At 47.3% G+C, this 18,857-nt stretch overlaps 1 long non-coding RNA gene across 1 annotated transcript in view; it reads left to right on the plus strand.

Annotated features, from left to right (window-relative positions):
- LOC145516728 (uncharacterized) overlaps positions 1 to 14,365 on the plus strand; it is a 75,413-nt gene extending 61,048 nt beyond the window's left edge. The window contains exon 4 of the long non-coding RNA XR_014061705.1: positions 12,403 to 14,365. This is a non-coding gene — a long non-coding RNA (uncharacterized LOC145516728). The remainder of the gene's footprint in view (positions 1 to 12,402) is intronic.
- Positions 14,366 to 18,857: the final 4,492 nt, after the last annotated feature.

Here is an 18,857-nt window from a genome sequence, read left to right on the forward strand (position 1 = left end):
GCTACACTTGCCTGGACATATATCTGAAATATATGTAATTTTGAAAGGTTAACAAATTATGCAGTATACAATCACATATTTATTAAAAGGAGAAAAAACTATTAGCAAAAATATCTCAAAGAGTATGCATATGAAAGTTAATAGTGGTTATTTCTAGATGATGGGATCTTGGAAGAATTTTGCTTTTTTCTTTATATTTTTCTGTATCATCTTAATTATTTTACAATAAGAATCCACCGTACTTTTATTGTCAGAAACAAAAATAAAACCTTATTCATGGCTCGAAAACATCACTGGGTTTGTCCAGTTTGGTCTCCTTATTTTATAGATGAGGAAATTGGTGGTTCAGAGAGATGATCACAAGGTTTTTGTAAAATTTCTATAAGACATTATAATTATTCTTTAAATGTTTGCATAGTATTATAAAGGGACACATTGAAAGGGACCTTGGATGATGCTCATTAGCACTCATTCAACCACAGGCTATACTCAGCTTTGGCTTCTGTGCTTGGTATGGGGACACTGATGTGGAGAAGATTTGACGGAATGTTGTCTTTGCGTTTGTAGCTCTGCCTCAGTGCAGTAACTAGCAGTCCAGAAGAGCAATGTTTTCTCTGACAGTGGTTACTGCTCTTCCACCCTTTTGAAACTCAGTCCCTGCTCCTGGGTTGCTCTTCATCTGTGGGTTGATTGTGTATCTGCTCAACTATGATATGTCCTGAAAGAGGACCAGGCCTTGCTTTCCTGTCTCTGTCTTCATCAATATGTCAATGCTCGTGCACGGCAATAGCAACAGACAGAACGCTAGCCTGTGTAATTTTTGTTGTTCAGTTGTTCAGTCACAAAGTCGTGTCCAACTCTTTGTGACACCATGGACTACAGCACCCCAGGCTTCCCTGTCCTTCAATATATTCTGGAGTTTGCTTAAATTCACGTCCACAGAATCGGTGATGCTATCTAACCATCTCATCCTCTGCCAACCTCTTCTTTTGCCTTCAATCTTCCCCAGCATCAGGGCCTGTGTAATAGAAAACCTCAGATGAAAATCCTGTCCCAAGTTGTGAATTAAAATAGAAGTGAGCATGGTATGCCTGTTCAGTGTGGTCCATTGCTGCTGCTGCTGCTGCTGAGTCGCTTCAGTTGTGTCCAACTCTGTGCGACCCATAGACGGCAGCCCACCAGGCTCCCCCATCCCTGGGATTCTCCAGGCAAGAACACTGGAGTGGGTTGCCATGTCCTTCTCCGATGCATGAAAGTGGAAAGTGAAAGTGAAGTTGCTCAGTTGTGTCCGACTCTTTGCAACTCCATGGACTTCAGCCTACCAGGCTCCTCCGTCCATGGGATTTTCCAGACAAGAGTACTGGAGTGGGGTGCCATTGCCTTCTCCGGTGGTCCATTGGGAAGCTGGCTTCTAGGAGCTGATTTGACTATTCAGACTCTGGTTACTGTTCTGATTCTGATGCTAGAAAATCGTGCTGCATTGTGGGGAGGAGGGTGCAGTGGGGCAATTCTTAGCCTTCCATAAACCTTGGTTTAGAGATATAAGCAATTCTTCTTCTTTTTTTTTTTTTTTTAACTTTTATGACACCAGTGAGTTATTTATTGGGGCAATCTTTTCATTCTCCTGTCCTTTTAAAAAAAAAAACCTGTCTCCATAAAGCATTTACAACAGAATCAACTGTTCTAGAAGGGCTGGTATAGGCCCTGGGTTCCAACTGATGACATACCTTCTTCTGCCTGGATTTGGCCTTGAGAAACTTCAGGCTAAAGAGAGTTCAGCATGGTACTTGGCAAAACCTCTGTTAAGGCTAACGTTGTGAGAAGCCGACGAGTTGTCGAGCTTGCAAAATGGTGCCAGGGGTGTAGGCTTGACAATCTGGATTGGGTTAGAATCTGAATATCAGGTCTAGCCCCTGGAGGAGTGAGAGAAACCCAGGTGGAATGTTGCTATCTGTGTTCTGGAGGGTGCCTATGAGGGTATCTGTTATCTGTGAATTGGGTCTACCTATGTGTAATATCCAGAGTTTGAAAAAAAAATCTGAGACATCCTCTGAGTTTGTCTAGACCCTTGAAGACCAAAGTCCATTCCTTCTGCTCTCAAGAACAGCTGAAGTACGGGTAGTGTAGGGCCTCAGCCGGTGTTGTACCTTCCTTGCCCCTACTCTTCCCATGCCTGGCCTTTGGTAATGCGTACCCTTGTTTTCACAAATATCCCCACAGATTACCTTTAACCAGCAGAGATGGAGGTGCAGTGAGCCTAGGAGCTAAACAGGATGGAGGAGGGAAGAGAAGGGAATTAAAGATCTTGACCCCTTCTCTCTGCAAGTCCCAGCATTACCAGAGCCCTGGGTCCTGAGAAAGACCATATCCAAAAATATTCCCTTCCCACAACTGGTTGCTAACACTTGGCATCCCACTTCCCTTCCTTCCTTCCTGCATTACACAGCTGGGGATGTGATAGAAAGAGGCCTGATCCCAGCCCCCATGAAACGTATACAGGCTAGTGAAGAGGCAGATATTAACTGTGGGATTGTAGCAATAAACACATAATTAAAAAATTCTGTAAGTGCTCGGTGGAGAGATACATAGCGCCTTGGGTTATAAAATAAGGGTTTTGGCCTCCCCATGGAGATACAGGGGAAGGACCGATCATTAGTGCTTGCTCCCTTTAGTTCAAGGAACTGACTCCAGTTAAAATTGACAAGACCTGGCTTGGGTGACACCCAGGAGTGAGGGAGACAGGTCTGTGATTTGTTGGGTGCTACATTAGAAAGACCTACTTCTTTCCTCCTAAGAGTCTTTCTCCTGTGTCTCCTTTACAATTCACACAAAACACTCACACTTCTGATCCCCAAATACGTGGAAATCTTCCCCCCACACCAAGCAGTTTTCTGCGACACCAGCTGGGTGTCCTACAGTTTGTCATTCAGTCGCTCAGTCGTGTCCAGCTCTTTGCGACCCCATGGACTGCAGCACGCCAGGCTTCCCTGTCCATCACCAACTTATCGCTTGAGAAGAGTTTGCTCAAACTCATGTCCATTGAGTCGGTGATGCCATCCAACCATCTCATCCTCTGTCGTCCCCTTCTTTTCCTGCTTTCAGTCTTTCCCAGCATCAGGGTCTTTTCTAATGAGTCGGCTCTTTGCATCCCACTGTTCAACTTGGTTCTAACACTCTCTGCCTGGAAGTAGTGCCGGATCCCACAGCCTAGGGCTTGGTCCCACAGCACTGCTCCCACCCCTCTTCAGATGCCAGTCATGAGGCCAGGCTTCCCCCTGTGCTTTAGACCAACCGGCTATAAAGCTGAGGTTCCTGCATACCTTCTTTGGGTTTGGTTAATTTGCTAGGGCAGCTTGTTGAACTCAGGGAATTGCCCACTTACATCTACAGTTTATCCAAGGATATGATAAAGGACATGGGTGAATATCCAGAAGAGATACTCAGGGTGAGGGTAGGACCTGGGCGGGTCCTGAGTGTAGGAGCTTCTGTCCCCGTAGAGTTGGGGTGCATCCCTCTCTCGCTGTGTGTGTGTTTGCCCACCCGGAAGCTCTCTGAACCCCATACTACTGGAATTGTGTGGAGGCTTCCTCATGTAGGCCTGATCGGTTATTAACTCCATTTATAGCCTTTCTTTCCTCTCTGGACAAAGCATGGTGGGAGGGTGGAGGTGAAAATTCCCAGCTCCTAATCTCTAGTTTGGTGACTAACTCCATCCAGGAGCCTCCCAGCTTTGTCTCAGAACAAAAGACGCTCCCAGTGCTCTTATCACTGAGGAAATGACAAGGGTTTTAGAAGCTTTGAGCCAGGAGCTGAGGGCAGAGACCGATTTATATTTGCTATAATCCCAGAGTCGACTCATTGGAAAAGACCCTGATGCTGGGAAAGATTGAAGGCAAAAGGAGAAGGGGGTGGCAGAGGATGAGATGGTTGGATGGCATCATCGACTTCATGGCCATGAATTTGAGCAAACTCTGAGAGATAGTGGAGGACAGAGAAGCCTGGCGTGCTGCAGTCCATGGGGTCACAAAGAGTCAAACACAACTTAGCAACTGAACAACAATAATCTCACTCTGTGCCAGGCACTTCACACACCTGGTCCCCTAGAGTCTCAGAAAGCCCTGTGAGTTTGGGCACATTACCCCTATAGACAAATGAAGACTTAAGTTCAGAAAGGAGAAGTGACTTGCCCACGGCCAAGTGCCTTCTGGGTAGCAGAGCACAGATTTGAGCCCAGCGTGTTAGAGCAAGTGGGGTTCGTTCACTGTGTAGTAAACGGGAAGACCCAGGGGAGCCACTTTTCTTTTGGAGCTACAGGGAGGAATTGGAAGCCTGAGAGTGGGAGAAGAAGACAGAGTTCCCACAAAAAGGAGGGGAAGAGGAAGGATGCAGAATCAGGATTCTGGTCAATTTAAAGTCAACTATGGTGTACCGTAGGGTTTCCCAGGTGGCACTAACGGTAAAGAACCCTGCCAACGTAGGAGACATAAGAGATGCAGGTTTGATCCCTAGGTCGGGAAGATCCCCTGGAGGAGGGCTTGGCAACCCACTCCAGTATTCTTGCCTGGAGGATCCCATGGATAGAGGAGCCTGGTGGGCTACAGCCCATGGGGTCACGAAGAGTTGGACAGGACTGAAGCGACTTGGCATGCATACACATGTGGTGCATTGTAAGGTCTCCCAGGTGGCGCTGATGGTAAAGAACCCACCTGCCAATGCAGGAGACACAAGAGACATGGATTTGATCCCTAGGTCGGGAAGATCCCCTGGAGTAAGGTATGGCAACCCACGCCAGTATTCTTGCCTGGAGGATCCCATGGACAGAGGAGCCTGGCGGGCTACAGTCCATGGGGTCGCAAAAAGTTGGACATGACTGAAGCAACTGAGCATGGAGCATGGCACAGGCAAAGAAGGAGATACTGACCGTTACCTGGTCCAGGTGGAAAACCATCCTCCCAGCTATTTACACAGTCTGCGGGGTCCTGAGAGGGAGGTCACCACGTGAAGGGGCCTGGGACGCTGAAAGGCAGGTGTGGGAGTGCGTTGGTTGTAAGTGGAGCTCGGAAGCCCAGCAGTCTGAGGTTGGCTGTTGTCTCTCTTATGGGCACATGTCTCCTTTGAAAGTGACACCTGTGGGGCTGGAGGAGAGAGTTCTCGTAGACTCGTGCCACCGCACCCTCTGGGCCCTGCTTAAAATCAGAGGGGGCAGCAAGAGGGCAGCTGAGGGGAGCTGATGGGGGCGTAAATGAATGCGGACCTTGTTGGGATAACGGGCGTGCTTCAGCCTCCGCAGCTGTGGGATCCCCGGGGAGTTGTCTGGCTACATGTGATTTTACATATCTGACAGCTAAATCAGAGATCCAAATGCCAAATCTGGCACTCGGGAACATTATGTGGATTTGTGACACTCCCGAGGGGACTTCAGATCCATAAAGCAATGAATGGATTACAATGAGGCATAAATACAGCATTTTCGTCTGTGACACACAATCCTGCTCTATTATTTCTCACATTGTTACACGAAAGAAATCTATACCCCATTCTTTGAGGTCTGTGTCCAGAAATTAAAAGAAAAACAAAAAGAACTTTAAGATAGGGGGAAAAAACACCCCTTGATGCATCAGGAATAAACTAGGAACAAAGTGTGATGAGTGTGACAATTTCAATTTGCAGTGTAAGGTCAACTCCAGGATCCCGCGTGTCGTCAGCAAGCAGCTGTCTCACTCAGACCGCTGTGTGACTTTGAATAAATCATGGCACCTCTCTGGGTCTCCGTCTCCTCTTCTGTCTCATGGACTCCTAAGTTAGAGACATGCCCTTTCACGGAGTGGGCACGACGGGTCCACTTTGTGCTTCAGGAAGACCACGTTAGAACTTTCTAAATTTCTTAGTGTGTCTATGTTTTTACACTGCATGTTATATACCAGCATAGTACATGTCTAACGGGACAGGGGACAGGGAGGCCTGGTGTGCTGCAGTCCATGGGGCTGCAAAGGGTTGTACACGACTGAGCAACTGAACAACAACTAGCACATGTCTCCTGTTTATAAATGAACACACATGCATGTACTAAAAGAGCATGCTGAAAAATGCGTTAACTGAACGGACAGTTTGGAGGCCATAGATATAACCCAACCCGGTCACTCCCCTGGTGATGGGAAGGCCTTTTTGCATCTAATAGTCCATGATTCTGTGTGTTTATTTGAGGAGCCTTCTCCGTTGTCGCCCTTAAACTCCCCCACTAGGACTGAGGGCATCAGCTGTCCCAGGAGAAATGTTTGTGCCCATGTGTGTCAGTCCACACGTATGTGGGCTCAGAAACCACACGATGCAATTAAGGGGCCCCTTAGAATGGTGCCTTCCACAGTCAAGTGCAGAGTTGCTCTATCTTTGCAAATAATTTTAAATCCCTCATAGTTGCTTCACACTCTGAAGCGCACAAAGCCATTAAAAAGTAATTTTGTATGTATATACTAAGAGAGACAGAACAGGTATTATTGTCCTCTTTTCCACGTGAGGAGAGAGATTCAGAAAGGCCGCATGACTTCCCCAGGGCCACCCAGCTAGTATGTGACAGGGCCACTATCAAGCCCCTGCATCCTCGCAATAAGCACTCTGGGGCTCTTTGCACTTATAACTAAGTGCAAATGTGCTCCTTGGATCCCGAGGAGAATGAAGTGACAGTGTGTGAGCCGGCCAGTGTAAATGCAACCCCCAGCTATTTAAGGAAAAAAAAAACCCGACACAGAGCTTGGGGCCCACTGTTGGCAGATCAATAGCATCGTTCTTGTGTACACAAGACCTCACATTATTCAGGGAGGCCTGGCAGAGAGAGGAAAGCTGGCCCCCTCGTGCCACCAGCTGTCACGGCCTGCTCCGCTGCAGCTCCTGACAAGTGCTGTTGTGACAGTCTTTCTACAGACAGTCACAGGGAGCAGCTTGATCGGGACAGGAGCAAAAAGCCTTGTTTACAGAGGTGCGAGGGAACAAAGAACATGTATATACTTGAGAGAATGTAATTTTAAGAAGGCCTCCGGTCCCGCCAGCTGGGTTAGCACTCGAGGATGCCAGGTACGGCCCCACCTCTGGGCTGGCTGCCTGCCCCTACCCCGGGGGTGATCGACATGACACCCAGGCGAGAAGCCTTCCCCCCTGAGTTCTTCTTCCTTCAGTCATGGGATAATGGCCAGCAGAAACATTTTATCCTTTTTAACCTCCAGTGACATCACTGTGATAAGACTCCTAACACTGTTTTGGTAACCAGGATGGTGCTGATGAGGTTGTAATAGAATTTAGATGGTTATTTGTCTGTTTGCTCTTCTAGACTGCAAATGGCTTCAAGGCAGAGATTCTGTCTTGTTTGTTTTCTTTCTTTTTTTGTTTTATTTGTGAAGTTTTTATTGTGGTAAAATACACATAGCATGAAAGTACCATCTTAACCATTTTTAAGTGTACAGTTCAGAGGGATTAAGCCCCTTCCCAGTGTTGTGCAACCATCATCGTCCGTCTCCAGAACTTCATCCCAAACTGAATAGAATGCTAGATTTCTAATTTATATTCATTCACAACTTTGATATAGTTCCATTTATTCTGGCATCTAGTATTACTGCTAAAAGGCTGGAAAGCTTATTATCTTAGTGATCTTTAAAAAAAATTGAATGAGGCTTGAAAATTCTAATGCAATTCTAAGAGTATGAAGAAATGCTTTGTTGGTTATTTTCATATTCCCAGACCTTCCACCACCGAGTCTCATCCATCTAAAATATGCAATATTTGAACTGAATGAGTCGTAATCCACATGTTGACCGTCCCTCTGGGAAACCTCTCTTTTTGCCATGCATTAGCCTTATAACAGAACTCAGAACCTCCTAAAATTCACCATAAAGGATTACTTTAATTAACACTTGCCATGATTCATATCACTCATAAAAGATTACTATCAGAATATGTAAAGAAGGTCTACAAAATGATAGAATGAAAGACAATTTAATTGAGAAATGGATGGATGGATCAGCATTTGAACAGAAAGTTCACAGAGGAGGAAACCCAAATGGTCCACGAAAACAAAAAAGAAAGCTTTTTCTTACAAGTAATCATGGAAGTACAAGTTCAAAACACTGAGATACTGTTTCACTCCTTTTGGGGTAACAAGCATATAAAAAATCGGACTGTACCATTGGTTGGCAATGCTATGGAGCAGTGAATCTCTTCCGTTGTTGGTGTGAGTGTAAACTGGTAGAACCACTTCGAAGAGCAGTTTGGCACCATCAGATAAAACTGAAATTGTTCAAACTGAACAGCAGTTCCTCTCCTAAGACATCTCAACCACTTGCAGAGAATTAAACTCATGGTCTCAGGCATTGGCGTATGAAAGAAATCAACTTCTCGTTTATGAATCTAGAATGGTGCTAGTTGCACACTAGCCACAGAAACTTGAGAATTACTCTGATTACCTTCTCTGTCTCGCAGTTCAGAGGAGGAACCCTGATTGAGAAAGGCTGTCCACTTGGCAGGTACACAAGAAGACATATAAACAGACATTGTTTATAAAAGAAAAAAATCTCAAACAACCTAAATATCCATCAAGAAGAGAAAAAACGTGAATCCTGGTATATTCTTGCAATGGAATATTATAGTACAACAGTAAAAAAAAAAAAAGGCCTAGAGCCACATGTATTAATTAACAAAGGCAAATATAAACAAATTCATTTTGAATGAAGACTCAAATTGCAGTAAAATTCACAGAGTATATTTCTATTTATATGAAGTTTTAAAATAAGCAACAAACCATTATCTATTGCTCATATAGACTTACATAGTTAAAGTATAAAAAATGCATGAGGATGATAAACCCCAGAGTCAGAAGAGTGGTTATCCTTTATTCTTTATAACGTGATATATTATTACTATGTCAAAATATATAGTTTTATATATATTACAGATTATATTTTATATCATAGACTACACATAAATATATGGGCTTCCCTGGGGTTTCCCTAGTGGCTCAGACAGTAAAGAATCTACCTGCAACTGGAGACCTGTGTTCGATCCCTGGGTCCGGAAGATCCCCTGGAGAAGTGAATGACTACCCACTCCAGTATTCTTGCCTGGAGAATCCCCATGGACAGAGGAGCCTGGCAGGCTACAGTCCATGGGGGTCACAAAGAGTTGGACATGACTGAGTGACTAACACACAAACGTATGTGATATAGAATTACTATATATATCATTAATACATCATATTATTTTTTGTATTATTCCCTATATTTTCTATATGTCACAATAGATGATTTCAAGAATGTACTTTGTTGAAAAATAAGTAAAATATCATATTTACTATCTCCTAGTAACCTCCTCCCTCAATCCATCTACATTGAATTGTGACAAATGACCCTCCTTTTGGAAGAGAGAGGAAGTTATTTTTGAAATTAGTTTAGACAAAATCTGATCATTTCAATGCCCCGTTCAGAAGCAGAGGCTGGTTTTGGGGTGCTGCTGGGCAAAAGTCTACATTCCACAGTGTGGCATTCAAACCTCTCCGCAAGTTGGCTCCAGACCACTTTAGAGGCAGTGCTTCAGTCTCTGTCTTCAAGCACTCTACATTCCATTCGAATTGGAGGGTTTGCCGTTTTCCAGATACATGCAGTGTCTTTCCATTTCATGCTTTTGCTCGATCACATTTTCTCTTCCTGAGAACGCCTTCCCTCATTCTTGCTATTTGACGTTATATACCAAAGCCTTAAAAGCATGCCTACTCTCTGACACAGCCAGTCTCCTACAAGAAAAAAACAACTCAGGATGTGCATAAAAATTTAGCTTGAGCTTGTTTATTGCAGTATTGTCTCTAATGTCAAAAAGTTAAAAATAAGCTAATGTCCAAAGAGGGCTTCCTAGGTGGCACTAGCGGTAAAGAACCCGCCTGCCAATGCAGGAGACGTAAGAGATGTGGGTTCAATCCCTGGGTCAGGAAGATCCCCTGGAGGAGGGCACGGCAATCCACTCCAATATTCTTGCCTAGAGAATCCCAAGGACACAGGAGCTTGGTGGGTTATAGATAATAGGGTCACAAAGAGTCGGACATGACTGAAGTGGCTGAGCATACACAAAGTCCAAAGAAGGTTTAAATGTATCCATCTCACATGGGACACCACACAAGGAAGCACAGACTCTGGAGCCTAAAGTCAGACAACCCAGGTCAAGTCCAAGTTCTGGATCGTTCTGGCACATTTCCAGCTTTGCGATCTTAGCCTCTCTCTGCTTACATGTTCTAATCTGTAAAAATGGAAATGAGCTAGTACTTCCTTCACTGAGTTACCTGGTGCTCAGGCCTAGCATGGTACTTAGCTCAGTGAAGGACTAATGAACTGTGTAACGTAAGAATCAGTACTATTCTAGCTCATTCCTTCTAAATTTTAGGTTCTAAAGTAGTGAATAAAATTTAGATTATTTTTTTTTTTAAAGTTCATGTCCCCCAAGAAAGCAGTGAGGTCACTCAGGATCCAGCTGATTTCTTGTGGTTTAGTTACTCAGTCATGTCTGACTCTTTGTGACCCCACGGACTGCAACATGCCAGGCTTCACTGTCCTTCACTATTTCCTGGAGTTTGCTGAAATTCATGTTCATTGAGTTGGTGATGCCATGCAACCATCTCATCCTCAACCACCTCATCCTATTGCCCACATCTCCTCCTGTCCTCAATCTTTCCCAGCCTCAGGGTCTTTTCCAATGAGTAGGCTCTTGGCCAAAGTATTGAAGCTTCAACTTCAGCATCAGCCCTTCCAATGAATATTCAGTGTTGATTAGAAAGTAAGTCTTACAAGTAAAGTAAGAAGGAACTAGGTCACAATGGGAAATCAAGCCACTCTAGAATGAAGGTGGAATAATGGACTAAAAAATGTTCATGGGTTCTGGCTCTTATACTCACTGACTCGGTAACCTTAGGTCAATGGCCCTAACCTCCAGCTAGGGCTTCCTCTTTTGTCAAAGAAGGACACTAAAGCCCACCCTTATAAGCCTGCTGTAAATTTAGAAATAACAATAATTTATGTTTGTATTACCCTTTACCAGGCACTGGTGTAAACTCTTTCACATTATCTCATTTAATCCTCAAAGCAACCCTATGGGGTACTATTGTGAGTTGAACTGTGTCTCCCAAACAGATATGCTGAACTTCTACCCTCAGATACCCATGAATGTGATTTGATTTGGAAATCAAGTCTTTGCAGAAGCAGTCGGTTAAGATGGAGGTCATACACGATTAGGGTAGGCCTTGTAAGGCAGTCCTTAGAAAAAGAGATCAGAGGTGGAGATTCTGATGACAAACCTACAGCCAGGAAGCACCAAGGATGGCTGGCCAACACCAGAAGCTGGGGAACAGACAAGGAAGGGTCTTTGCTCAGAGCCTTCAGAGGGAGCATGGACTTGCTGACAGACTGACCTTGGACTTCTAGCCACCAGACCTGTGAGAAAATACGTGTCTGTTGTTTTAAGTAAGCAAATGTGTGATCACTTGTTAAGGCACACAAGGAAACTCACACAGGGACCACTGTGACGGAGGCAGAAACCGAGACACAGGAAGAGTAAGCAGCCTGACAACTCTCACATGGATCGTGAGCTTGCTGACCCTGGAGTCGGCGCTGTTGATTATCAGATGATATTCAACCCTGACTATTCATTGGCAGGACTGATGCTGAAGCTGAAGCTCTAATACTTTGGCCACCTGATGCAAAGAGCCAACTCATTGGAAAAGACCCTGATGCTGGGAAAGATTGAGGGCAGGAGGAGATGGGGGCCTGGTGTGCTGCAGTCCATGGGGTCACAGAGAGTTGGACATGACTGAGCGACTGAATCTCAACAACAAATCAGCTGGATCCTGAGTGACCCCACTGCTTTCTTGGGGGACACAAAAGTTATGTTCACCTTTTACATTTTGATAGATTTCATCATCCACCAACCCCCCAAAAGGCATTGTTCTCTGGTATTAGGGTGGTTTTGTCCCACGGTTGTCAGAAGTTTTATCCTCAGTAGCCCAGCTGAATCCATGCAATTGCAATCATGCAATTTTCACAAGTGTCACATCGCAAGGTGCCCCACGTGGCTGGGCTCTGCTGGACCCTGCAGGCTGGTACTGAGGTTCTTCCTCTGTGGCTTTTGCTCAGGCAACTAACACCCCCGCCAGACCATAGCAGAAGCAAGCTGCTAAATGCTCAGCAGCTTAGGGGGCCTTGCTGACTTAGAGAACAAGGAAGTGAATAAATGAAATCTGAATTACTCCCCAAGTTACATCTTGCCCAAAGCTATTCCATCAAAATTATTTTTCTAATTTGCAGATATTAGAAAGATTTTCAGATTTGAGTGCTGTCTTCATTTATCCCTTTTTCTCTGTCTCTGTCTGTTGATTTTCAGAGAAATGCCTGCCTGAGGAAGCAGATGAGATGCTATCCAAGAGTAGACTCCCAGCCCTGGCATAACCTGGGCTTCGTTTAATGACTCATACCTTCTAAGATACGCAGAAACTTACTGGTTAGCTCACAGCTACTTCCTTGTCTTTTTTGTCTTTTTTTTTTTTTTACCCTGTGACCTGCAAATTTACCAAGAGCCTTGTCGACCTGATTTCTCGGAGAATGCAGCAATATGATCCACATGGGTGCTTGAGCTCTTGGTTTTCAGATGCAGGGCGAAAGAGAAGCCTATTCATCGACCTCTGTGGGCTCCAGGCTGCAGCAGGCTATTATTCAGGTTGATAAAAGCTTCCATTCCCCAGGGGGAAATCTCCTCGGTCCTGGCAACCATGACCCTGACTCAAGAGTGTAAGCGGAGCCCAGGCACACCTGTACCTCTGACAGATGAGCCAGGCACAGAAAAGCCTCTGCTGACAAGCTTATCGGACAGCAGACACCTGCAGAGGGGCCCACGCCCTTTTTCATGAGGCCTCTGACAGCAGTCCTGATCCAACAGGCCTGGCTGGGCACACGGTCAAAGAAAGATGACTTGAAGATTCACAAAGGAGCTGGATTATGCCAAGGCCAGGCGTCATGCTTGGAAGGAAACACAACCCCCCCATTCATCACACAGGCCCTGCTGGTTGGAAATCGTGGCACACCCCCACTGGTTTGGTTCCAAATAAAATCCTAGCTCTGTCTTGGATAGAGAAGGGTGGGAGCAAAGGCGATTTTGATTTATTAGGCCTACTAAGTGCCTGCACGGGAGTAAGAGCTTTATATTCAACATCCTGTTTGATCCTCCCAAGAACCCACGTGACAGAAGCACCATTTCCGTTTATCCTGATTTCACAGACAAAATAGCTGAGCTTGGAGAGGTTGTCATTTTGCAAGTCTGCACGTCTAATTAGCAGCCGGGCAGGATTTGAAAAGGGTTCCCCCAGGATTTTACGACTGTTGCCAGCTGTTCCCAAGCAAATCAACTCAGGAAACCCAAAGTCCAGGGGTTTGGGCCCATTCATTCTGTTTTGGGTCCTTCATTAGTGGGACTCACATTGTTCCACGTTGGCTCCCTGAAAGGTCAACTTGCAGGCATGACCCTGTTTCCCAGAGCTCCAGGCAGATGGGCAGAACGACCTGGGATGACCTAAGTCAAAGCTGAGTTTGCCTTCAGACTCTGCCCCAGCCTGAACTAGAGTCACGTGATCCCACCGGATCCGTTTAGAGGCACCTCAGTTTGTACTTGAACACGGTGGTCCTTGACTGTGGGCTGTGTTGTGACCTAGGAGGTATTTGGCAATGTCTGGTTGTCATAACTGGGAGGGGTGTGCTACTGGCATCGAGAGGGGAGAGGCCAGGAGTGCTGCTGAGTGTCTTACAACGCACCAGACTGCCCCGCAGGGAAGAATGTGTTAGTCGCTCGGTCATGTCAGACTCTTTGCAGCCCCGTGGACTGCAGACTGCCAGGCCCCCCGGTCCATGGGATTTCTCAGACAAGAATCCTGGAGTGGGCTGCCATTTCCTTCTCCAAGGGATCTTCTCGACCCAGGGATGGAAACTGACCCGGGGATTGAACCCCACCTGGGGATCAGGCACAAAATGTCAGTGGTGCCAAGGCTGAGAAATCGCTTTGAAATTCGACCCTGCCAGACATTGGAGGCTCTTAGCAAGTGACTGGCACACAGCAATCAATGGCCGATGAGGGGTTACTACGTGATGGCCGAGTGGCCAGTCCTTGGCAGATGATTCGGGGGTAGCGGGGAGCTGGATCCTCCCTCCCTCCAGTGACTGCAAGGTCACTGGAGCTAGGCCACTGCAGAACCTGGCCATCCAGCGCTGCCCCAACACTAGCTGTCTCCACAGTGTGTGTGATGCCTTACGAACCCGTACGTTCATTAAAGGGTTTTCTTCTGGTTTTTGAAAGACAAGGCAAGCGAGGTGATGACAACCCAACAGTGGGTGGCAGGAACTGGTTTATTGGGAAGATGCTTATTGAGCCTGAACTCCCAAGAGTCTGGCAGACATGGAGGTGGGGTGCAGCTCTAAGTTCAGGGCTGCCCAAGAGAAAGAGGGCACAGTCACTGGGATTGGAACTGGCTTTTGACTCACAGCTCGACCCCTTCTCGGAGCTGCCATCTCCTAATGTGTAAAACAAGAGTTGTAATTCTTACTTTCCTGGGCTGGTGTGAGAATTAATTGGAATAATGAATGCAAAGTGCCTAACACGGCAGGTGGCAGAATAGACACTTAAGCGGTCCTGTGATTAGGGAAAGATTACCACAGGCTGGCCTTGGAGGGTTGCCCGGGGCGCGGCCTGTTTGCTACAATAGTGACCCGCGTGCTGTTCGGAGGGCATTGTCACCACACACCAGGGCACATGGTGTAGTTGGTCTGTGTGGTTCGCTTGGTACCGTGGGTTGGAATGTCTTATCCAGGGCTGCCTGGGAGTTCTCAGGAGGGCAGTCGGGCCGGTCTTGCTGAGGTTTGTTTTGAGGACTGGAACACTCCTACATCGCTGGAGGGAGTGGTCGTAACCCTCTTCTCCTGTTACCGTCACGGGGGCAGCTGTAGAAGGTGGCATGTGACTCAGAGTCCTGCCCGCACCTGGCACCAGTGCCACCTTGAGTGGGTGACTTGCACTGCTTGAACCCTAGTTTCCTTCCCTCCAAAGTGGATAATACCAGCTACTTCACAGTAGTTACATGAAGATTCAGGGCAATGATGAAGGCGATGGTGACAAGAATAGATAATCAGTAGGGAAATAACTGGCCAGAGCGGGAACTTGAAAGAGTCCATTTGTTTGTTTTGATTTTATGATTTTCTTAAGGAATAGCTAAGTTCATCATGCAAGCGAGGCTCTGCCTCAGTGGTTCTACTTCACCTGCCTAAACATTCCCCCATCACACACGACTTGGTCCTCCCGCCCGCGTGGGCTTGCCACCTCCCTTTCTCTCCCCACGTCCCTTCTTGTGGCCACTACACCCTGGCCACCAGTGAGCTACTCAGAGCAGGCTTCTTTCTCTTCCCATGCAAAACCTCTTTCTCTCCTGAGGGATGGTGCTGGGCCCGCCTCTCCTGGTCACTCACCTTCCCTGAGAGCTTCAGCTGCTACCCCTGACCCGGAGCATCAGAGAATGGCCGCTCTATCAGTGGAAGTGCCACCCCTAGAGAAGAGCTGAGACAAAGAGTTTGTGGGCTTGCACTTTGCTCAGAGTATGTTTCTGGGGAGGACTCCTAGAAGAGGGAGTTAGCGCTCTTTCTTCACATGCCACATCCTTTCTGTACTGTTTGCCCAAATTTCAACCAATGTGTTTTCTTACTATCAAATACTACTCAATAGAACTATGCATGCCTCCATAGCTCTTTCCTCCTCTAAGCCTCAGGGGTCATGTGATATATGACTTTGTGTCTCCAGATTTTAACGAGTCAAAAATAGGGTGGACAAGCTTAGTGAACCCTGATGAATGAAGGAACCAATTTTTTTTGTTGTTATTTTTTTTTGTTTGCTTTTCTCCTTTGGAACTAATGGTTTTTGCCTCTCCTCTCTGCCACCAAATTGCCCATCTCATGAAGGTATGAGAAGACCACTGAAGCTGTGGATGGGTGGACATCCGCCAGACTTCCTCACGGGACCCCTGGAATCACACTCAGATCTCTTGCCTCTGCGGTCCTCCCGGGAGAATCCTGATCATAGGCACACGTCACTGTGGTCACGAGGGCAGAGAAAGAGGCCTCTATTTCTTCTCCTGAGTCCATACTCCCTGGACTGAGGGATGCTTGCCTTCTGGATGTGCACTTTTTCCCACTGGCCAATCCCCAGGCTGTGTGCCGCCGGCCTCCAGGGTCTTGTCCTGGTTGCCTCTTGCCCCATTTAACCCCTCATCTACTCATTGGAGAACTTCATGCTGGCTTCTACGAAGCTTCAACTGGTTCTGTTTATTTGTTGTTTGTTTTGTTTTTCTTTTTGCTTTTTTTTTTAAAAGAGCATTCTTCCTGATGGAGGATGGACTCTCAGAGGCAGGCACTGACCTTGACACCGCCTCCTTCCCAGCAGGACCGGCCCAGGAGCACAGCCCATACCCCACTGAGTGCTGCTGGATCCAAGCCATCAAACACACATGCATGTGGTGTCGCTTCAGTCGTGTCCAAGTCTGTGTGACCCCGTGAACTGTAGCCCGCCCGGCTCCTCTGTCCATGGGATTCTCCAGACAGGAATACTGGAGTAGGGTGCCATGCCCTCCTCCAGGGGATCATCTCCTGCATTGGCAAGCAGGTTCTTTACCACTAGTGCCATTCGAATTCATCTTCCTCCATGCGTACCCTGATGACAAAGGCCAGAGCGTAGCAAAATAATCCGGAGTGGGGATTTTCAAAAAAGAAAAGCAAAAGCAGGTGAATTGAAAAAAAAAAAAAAAAAATCAGGTGAATTGAAAAGGAGAAGAGGATGGCAGGCCTAGGATGAAAACACCAAGACTGACAACCACCCCACCTGCCCTTCCAGCTCCCAGTGAAAAGAAACCAAAGCCATGGGATTCACTTCAATTGCTCTTCTGGCCCGAAATGGCTCCCTCCCCCAGGCCCGAAGGAAAATTCAATTAAAGGGTCCATCTGCGAGGCAGCAGCTGAAGAGGAATGACTGTGGGGAGGCCCACATTTTCATCAAAAAGAGCCCAGGCCCTTCTCTCCGCCCCTCCCCCACGCTCCCTCTCCCTCTCACTTATGAGGCCCGCCCCTCACCCCCAAACCGCAATTCTCTCCAATTAGGTGGCTCAGAGAAGTGGCTTTCATCTGCTCCTTTCAAATGCATACACGTTAAAGACTCATCCCACTGACTCGGGGCTCCCGCCGCAGGGAGAGAGGGAGAAAGCCCACAAAAGGAGCCCTCGGAAGTTGGGGAGCAGAAACCTCACTCCCCAATTAATCTGTAGTGGCCAGCCCGCTGCTGCGGGTGGTTCGGCAGGCTACTCCAAGCCAAAAGGCGGGATGCGATGAGGAAAGATAAATACACAGAAATCACAACCAGGCAAGCTTTCTGGGCTTTAGCGAAAAGCCAAGGGAAAGGCAGAAGGGAAGGGTTAAATGGAGTGACCTCCTGAATGAGCCTTGACCCTCCGGAGCCTTCGCGCACCTGGGGCCGCCTCTCTGCCTCCCTGTCTCTTTGGGCTAGCCGGGAGTGGGCCAGGCTGCCGGCTGCGGGGACCCAGAGAAGCCCACCGCCCCCTGGCTGCGTGCTGTTCTGCCGGAGATCGCCGAGGCAGTGTGAACAGAAAGGATGGTCCGGGAACCGAGTGCCTCTTCCGTCTCCCAGCGCTCTCCTTGCAAAACAAACAATGCTTGTGACAGCGTCTTGAGGCACAGACTCCACAAGGCCCCTCAGCCCTGTACCCAGCCTTGTGCTCTCTTCCTTCAAAGGACCCCTTCTTTTCCTGGGGGTCTCCCTGGGCCTCTTTCCTGCCTCCTTCCGCTTCCTTCTGATTATTTTTGATTAGGGACACAGGGAAGAGGGTGGCTCACTGTTTCCCTCTGTCTCCTCAAGTGACAGAAGGAGGGATGGTTTTAAGGTGGAAGGGAGTTGACCTATTAATGCAGGCCCGACACGAGGCAGGGTCCTGCGCGTGGGGTCCTGACATGTGTGTGGCTGGGAAATGGTATCCGTGTTCGTGTGCTGGGGCCAGGGACCGAAGACCCAGGGACTGGGGATTCAGAGCATAGAGAGGCGTGTTCTCACAGTTCTAGAAGGCTGACTTGGGACCTTGCTGTGGGCGAGGCTGGTTTTAGTCGGGGGCCTCTGTCCTGCCTTGAAGATGCCATTTTCTCCTTGTGTCCTCACACGGTCCTTCCCCTGTGCCTTTCTGTGTCCTGACCCCTTCCTGTCTGGAAGACAGTCATGTAGCAGGAAGGCCCCCTACTGCTTAATTACCTCTCTAAATCACATTCGGAGCTTCTGGGGGTCAGGACATCAATACAAGATTTAAGGGAAACACAATGCAGCCCATAACAGTATATCTTGGTAGTTCTGCCTAAAAATGCACCTGTAATTGCCCAATTTAGTTGTTTCACCTCAGAATTTGTAAGACTTTGAGGAGATATCAGCTTTACAAAGGACCAGACCTCCGCAGGTGGCTCAGAAGGTAAAGAATCCACCTGCAGTGCGGGAGGCCTGGGTTTGATCCCTGAGTTGGGAAAATCCCCTGGAGGAAGGCCTGGCAACCCACTGCAGTGTTCTTTCCTGGAGAATCCCCATGGACAGAGGAAGCCTAGCGGGCTACAGTCCATGGGGTAACAAAGAATTGGACAGTACTGAGAGACTAAGCACATGAGAGACCTTCTGAGAACAGGCCTCCACTAGCTGGTATTAGCATGCTCCTATTTTATTTAGTGTAGCATAGAGTTGGGGACACCATGAGGACTATTATGTAG

The sequence above is a fragment of the Giraffa tippelskirchi genome, chromosome 8, assembly GCF_054371585.1.
Source record: "Giraffa tippelskirchi isolate mGirTip1 chromosome 8, T2T-mGirTip1v1.2.pri, whole genome shotgun sequence".
Lineage (NCBI taxonomy): Eukaryota > Metazoa > Chordata > Mammalia > Artiodactyla > Giraffidae > Giraffa > Giraffa tippelskirchi.